Consider the following 7,500-nt stretch of genomic DNA (forward strand, 5'->3'; position numbering starts at 1 on the left):
GAGAGAGAGACAGAGAGAGAGAGAGAGAGAGAGAAAGAGAAAGAGAAAGAGAAAGAGAGAGAGAGAGAGAGAGAGAGAGAGAGAGAGAGAGAGAGAGAGAGAGAGAGAGAGAGAGAGCGAGAGAGAAAGAGAGAGAGAGAGAGAGTGAGAGAGAGAGAGAGAGAGAGAGAGAGAGAGAGAGAGAGAGAAAGAGAAAGAGAAAGAGAAAGAGAAAGAGAAAGAGAAAGAGAGAGAGAGAGAGAGAGAGAGAGAGAGAGAGAGAGAGAGAGAGAGAGAAAGATAAAGAGGAAGAGAGAGAGAGAGAGAGAGAGAGAGAGAGAGAGAGAGAGAGAGAGAGAGAGAGAGAGAGAGAGAGAGAGAGAAGAGAGAGAGAGGGAGAGAGAGAGAGAGAGAGAAAGAGGAAGAGAAAGAGGAAGAGAAAGAGAAAGAGAAAGAGAAAGAGAAAGAGAAAGAGAAAGAGAAAGAGAGAGAGAGAGAGAGAGAGAGAGAGAGAGAGAGAGAGAGAGATTAACAAATATGAATAACACTAATTCTGCAAATTATCTTTAGATTTAGATTTTATGCATATTGTAACTTTTCACATCTTCAGGCACCAAATTTGTGGAGATTGCCCAGTTCGTCCCCAGCAAAAAATCTGTATACACCTCCTCTTTAAGATTCTTCTCAATTTGCATAATGTATCATACATTTTTTAAAATCAGCATCAAGAATCCTAAGAAAACGAATTGCCAAATTTTCAAAATTTGCTTTAGTTTCCTAAAAAAGATAATGCAAAAACAAAAAACAAATCAAAACCAAAAAACGTAGAGTAAAAATTGAAAGAGGTTTAAAACCTTCAAGGCCGTTTTATGGTTTTCAGTTGCACAATGATGATAATAATGATAACAATAACAATAATAATAATAATAATGATAATGATAATAATATTAATTATAATAATAATAATAATAATGATAACAATAATAATGATGATAATAACAACAACAACAACAAAATAATGATAATAATAATAATAATGATAATGATAATAATAATAATAATTATAATAATAATAACCATTGTAATAATAATAATCATCATCATAATAATAATAATAATGATAATAATAATGATAATAATAATAATAATGGTGACACTGAAAATAATAATAGTAATAATTCAGAACCTAGTTTCCAGACAGAGAGAAAATTTTGAAAATTGCTATTCTTTTTCTGTAACTTTTGATGAAAAAAACTTCGTCATCTAATGACCATAGAGACTGCTTAATAAATCATGTATATTGCTCGAAGGTAAGCTAATTAATTACCGAGTTATAGGAAAATGTGAGAAGGGGAAAATTCGAACCTACATTTCTTCGTCACTGGTGTGCTAGTGTTAGAAAATGCTCGCCTGTGATTGGTCAGTCACACCTTTATGGATGAATGACATTTATATCACATTTATTTCTTTAATTACATCTATATAATCAGCCGGCGGTACTGTTGTAATGATAATTGTGTTCGTGTTTGTGTCATGGGTGTGATGTGAAAAGGCTACTCTAAATAATACAAAAAAGAAAGAAAAAAAGACAATAGCAATATGAAGAATAACGTTTATTATTTCATTTATTTCCTAACCTGTATGTAAATACTGTAATATCATACTATATTGATCTGTAAACTGATGAATAAACTCAACAACAACTTTTCGGTTAGAAAATATTGTGTTCGAATCAGTGCAATCAATTTATTGTTGTATATAATCATATATCCTTTTTGGGCGTTTACGAATACTCTTGACATTAAAATAGCTTTTATAAATTAATAAACACTTAATTCTAAAGATATCTAGCGTTATTCCAAAGATGAAAATGTATCTCAAAATAATGTATGACATGAAAATAATGCATGACTGAAACCGGACAGAATCAAAGGTAACACAATATAAAACCCTAAAGAACAGCTGATAAGTAAAGTAATGAATGAAAACAATTTAAAGGGTGAGAGTGTGTATTACAGTTATTATTCTCATTATTATCATTATTACAATTATCATTATTCTTTTCATTAGTGCTATTACTATTATTATTATTGTCATTATTATTGTCATTATTATTAGTGTCATTATTATTAGTATCATCATTATGATAATAACCACTACTATCATTACTATAATTATTATCATCATCATTATTATTGTTGTTGTTGTTATCTCTATCATTAATAGTTATTATTACTATCATTATTACTGTCATCATCATAGTTATTTTTATTATCCTCATCATCATCAGGATTATCATTATTATCCTTATCAATACTATTATTGTTATTTTTAAGGTGGTTGAAGAATGATCCTTTAGTCTCAATAAAATGAATAATAATACATCATCACTGGCTGACTAAAGAGGCAACATAAAAACGTGCATTCATATCATACATTTATTACGCACGAATCTTTCAAACAAATGCATTATACAAAACAACTCACCATTTACTTCTTTGGTAAAACAGAGGCAACCCGACACCGCGCGAGAAGCAACCGTCAGCCAGCTAATAATCCAAAGGTCTGTCACCACACAAGATAAAAGCCTCTCTCTCCTTCGATCGATTGACCTTTTAAAATAAGATTAGGAATAAACAAATTAAAAGGAAGAATACAACTAAAATGAAATGGGCACATAACAGAAATAAAAGAAAGGAAAGTACGAAAAAGTGAAAGAAGAGATACGTGAAGGAAAACGGGGAAACAAGAAGAGACAAACGAGTGAGAAACAAAGCTAAGGTGAATAAGTCGAAGACGAAATGGTAAGAATAAAAATGTAAGTATGGAATACAAGGTAAGTAGAGTATAAGTAATGTTAGGTACAGTAGGGGTAGTGTAGAAGTAGATCACGGACCAATAGGAAAGGTAAGTCAAAGGATATAAAAATACAGGATTGTTTTTATCAAAACGGCAGAGACACTCACAAGAAATCAGCAAAGCCACGTCATCTTGCAGAGCGAAGGAGTCTGTAGATTTTCTATACAGATCCATAACGTCAGGGGAACAGGCGGTCAGTTGTAGACTACCATGCACTGCACTTGTTGCAGTGTAAGGAATCAGAAATAAATAGCTTGGAGGTAGTGCAAAATGAAGGATGGGGATTATCCTCGGCTTCCCGTGAACAGCAAGGATAGTGAACATGAGAACAACTAAACTTACCATCCATTTCCGATAGAATAATATTGATTTCCATCATATTTGGGGTCAAAGCTCTGAGGGAACCCGGGTATCTTTCAGATTTCCACAAACTGAAACACAAAATCGCGCAAGCAGACGTGACTAATTATACAAAATTTCCATTACTTAGGTCAGTGTCCTAGATAGTAAAATACCAAAAGGTCGATCCATTCCATGGAAAAATTCAATACTGATCGTGCACTTTACATGTCTACCACAAAAGAAAGACTATACATAACTGCGTGTTAAATCAAATTGCGTTAGCAACGATAAAGGAACACATGGAATCTATGGTTGATGACGTATACGAGTGTTACGCTGACGGATCCGTACAGTCTGGATACCAAGCTGGGTGTGCTTGCGCTGTATACAAAAATGCCTTACTGCAACATCAAATTATTATGAGAGCGCAAAATTGGGCCAGCACTACACAAACGGAGTTGGCAAGTATACTCCTTGCAACGGAATTCTTAATGTCTCGGGGCTCTGGAGTAGTTTTCTGTGACTCTCAAAGTGCTCTTCAGACACTAAATTCTTTCAAAGCAGGTGGCGATGAGGAAATTGTGAGTTGCATTAACCGTAGCGTAACTTATGCAATAGAGCGCAATTTCAACATTCAATTTGTATGGATACCATCTAATATTGGCATACGCAAGCACGACCACGTAGACATATACTCGTACTATATCCTAAATTTATTATCTAATGTAAACACAGTGGCAAGAGCATATCAACGTAATAGTCTCTTGTATGTATGACTTTTACTTTACCATGGTACAATTACAGTAGTTACATCAACGACTGTACTATGTCCAAATACGTAAAATTGTAACCACGATTGCTCACACCTGAGCAGATAGCCAGGGTGGTTAATTATACTAATATTGTTATTCCTATTATTATAATAATTATAATTATCGTAAATGTTACCATTATTATTATTGTTATTATCATTATTATCATTATAATTATGATTGTTATCATTATCATTATCATCGTTAGTCTCATCATTGTTGTTACTACTACTACTACTACTGCTAACACTATTATCATTCTTATTATTTTCATTATCATCATCCCTATCATCATCCTCATCCATACATTAAGGTGTTCTTGGTGGCTAGCTTGAAGTATTGTTATTGTTATGTAACTTTTCATTTACGTTTCTGTCATCTTTGAGACAAGGCAACGAAAAGAAATCAAAAATATAAAAAAAATTATATAGGTTTCCGTCCTCTGCATTATCAAGCTAAATGCGCATTTTTTATATAAATGATTTTACAACAATTAGCTTATAACGCATTTCAGGTTATATTTGCGATGTTCTTAAATTAAGAGAACCCATTTTGCGATAGACAACAAAATTACACGTTACTATGAGCACTCAAGACATAATTTAGATACCTTCATATTTCATGGTCTGAACTTACGTGTGTGCATTCATGCACACACACACACACACACACACACACACACACACACACACACACACACACACACACACACACGAGCACACACGGATTTACAAATATTGTGTAAGTCTAACGTAGATGCTGTGTGGGTGAGTCTCGTAGATACGATAGTGGGTTGGGAACCATCAACGATGTTTACCTAACCAATTACTCCCCTGAACCATGATCCTTTCCCTGGGAAAGGATCATGGTTCAGCCATCCCAGTATAAAGACCCAGCCAACTACATGGTGTCAACTTGAAACAATGAAAATAAGCAAAACGGCGTAAATGGGGCCTCACAATGTTGTCCAGTAGGATCCGCGCCCGGTAGCTGCATTCATCCTGCGACGGCAGACCAACCAACAAACTCAAAGATCATATCGGACAAAAGGTTCAGATCAAAACTATCCAAGATCGGAATATGGAACATTCAAAGTTAATAACAAAATGGAAAACTGGACAATGGTCTCCACGAGATTGACAGAATGATTGTCCAGTGCTTAGGTTTGTAGGAAGTCAGATGCCCCAATGTTGGCAACTTTATGAAGGACCAGAAAAGAGTCCTCTTTTCAGGAGGCCAGGGACACAAAAATGGAATTGCTCTGATCCTAGACAAAAATTTTCAAGATCTGTTCTGTCGACTGCTTGCTTATAGTCAAGGTCAAAGCTAGTGCTGTAAATGTAAATATCCTAATAGCATATGCTCCCCCTGTGGATAATGAAGACTACTAATTCAACAATTACTATAGTTCTCTTGATGTAATTATTCCCATCGTGTAAATCAAACGAAATCCTGAGTAACTTTAATGCTAAAGCTGGCTCATAGAGAGATGGGAAGAATGTTTGACCACACGGTCTGGGGGAACAGAATGAATGTGGAGATAGATTTATAGATTGTATATGAAGAAAAATCCGGTCATCACAAAGACCTGGTTTAATGTACACCCCCGGCGACGATATACTTGCATTAGTCCTGGTGATAGAGCCAGAAACCAAACTGACTTTGTTATGATCAGTTCAAGATGCCGGGACACAGTCAAAGACTCCCGAAAAAAAAAATATATCCGAGTGAAGACGCAAATTCAGACCACAACCCAGTAATAATCTTATTTAGATTGTCCCTAAAAAAGTTGAAGAAAGCGAAGATTGCATCTAAATTTGAACTCCAAGAGGTGTGAGAAAACTTAAACGAGTTTTTTGAAATCTGACAGAAGCTCCTAACAATGTCATTGACCATCGTTTTGATGCCTTCATCAAGACTGGAGACCATCCAAGCAGCAGCTGCTAAGACCATCCCAACAGCAGAAAAGAAGAAACATCAAGCTGGTTCCACCCAGTGATCAAAGACTTGCTACGAAAACGGCCAGTCTCAAAACAGAACCCCTGTGCAATGTAAACTGGTAAACAATCTTTACAAAGAGGAATGTAAGAAAGCCAAGGAGAAGGGGCTACTGGAGAAATGTAATGAAGTAGAGAATCTCAGTTGTAATCCCAAAGAGATGTTCTAAAGGATAAGAGAGTTCACTGATCAGCGATCCTTTTCCTCCTCAAACTGAATCAAAGCAGAAGGCCGCATTCTCCACGAGACCGAGGATATCAATGCTGGGAAGAGAATGTTCTAGAACTTTTTGATAATGAGTAAGAACCAGAAGATCTAGTCCTAGAAGCTGTCACATTTGGTTCACCTATTCTAAAGTTAGAAGTGCGCTGGTCCCTACAGCAAATGAAATCCGGGAATGCTGTAGGTGCTGCCGTCGTATACACCGAAATTCTCAGAGCCTTATAAAAAAAAAAAAAGGTATTGATCTCATCTGGAACATCCTAAATGATATATATAAAACAGACAAATTACCTAAAGAAAATCTGAAACCAGCATTCATCGAACCATTGGTCTAATGTCGCCTATTCTTAAAACTGAAAATTCTCCGGCAGAGGACCATAAGAAAACTACCCGAAATCCCAGAGACCCAATTTGGGTTTATGAAGGATAAAGGTACGAGGAACGCTTTCATCGTCATGAAAATACTTGCCGAAAGAGCCATCCAACACCGGCAAAACATCTACCTGGTTTTCTTTGACTTAACAAAAAGTTTTGATCAAGTCTGGAACTTAGATCTGTACAAAATCCTTGCAAAAATCCTGATAGATAACAAATATATGAGACAATTTAATTTAGTCTACCAAGATCAACTTGCCGCAGTCCGCCTATCCGATGGAACAACTAACTGTTCCCCATCAAGCGAGGCGTCCGACAAGGTTGTGTGATGTCACCTAATATCTTCAATTTATACTCTGAAGTTATCCTGCGGAAGGGAATCGTTATCAGAGGTTGAAAAATCAACAACCTTCGTTAAGCAGATGATATAGTTCTCATGGACACATCTGCAAATAACATCCAAAACCTTTTTGATGTTGTGGAAGCTAACGAACACCTTGGCCGCTATATCAACAGCAAGAAAACAAAATTCATACATTCTCCAAATTCCGGAACATCCTAACATACCCCAAGCTCTCAATGCAAATAAAAATCGGGCTCGTTAGGACCTTTGCCTGGTCGACTCTCTTGTATGGTTGCGAGTCCTGGAAGATGACGATTGAAACTCGGTACAATATAAAGGCCGCGGAAATGTGGTTCTACCGCGGGATGTTGGGCACCCCTTACACTTACTGAGTGCCTAGAGAATTGATTCTCGTTAGGGATATGAGCTTCTAGAATTGATCCGAGTACGACAACTTAAATTCCTCGGACAAGCAATCCGAAAAGGCACATTAGAAGACATTAGACTTAGCAGAAGAATTAAAGAAAGCAAGCTCGAAATAGGGCGAGAATAACATTCCTCAACAATTTC

The 7,500-nt window shown here is 36.1% G+C and overlaps 1 pseudogene; it reads left to right on the plus strand.

Moving 5' to 3' along the window:
* Positions 1-7,500, plus strand: part of LOC125036464 — a 31,778-nt pseudogene that overhangs the window by 13,951 nt on the left and 10,327 nt on the right.

This window comes from Penaeus chinensis, chromosome 21 (genome assembly GCF_019202785.1).
Source record: "Penaeus chinensis breed Huanghai No. 1 chromosome 21, ASM1920278v2, whole genome shotgun sequence".
Lineage (NCBI taxonomy): Eukaryota > Metazoa > Arthropoda > Malacostraca > Decapoda > Penaeidae > Penaeus > Penaeus chinensis.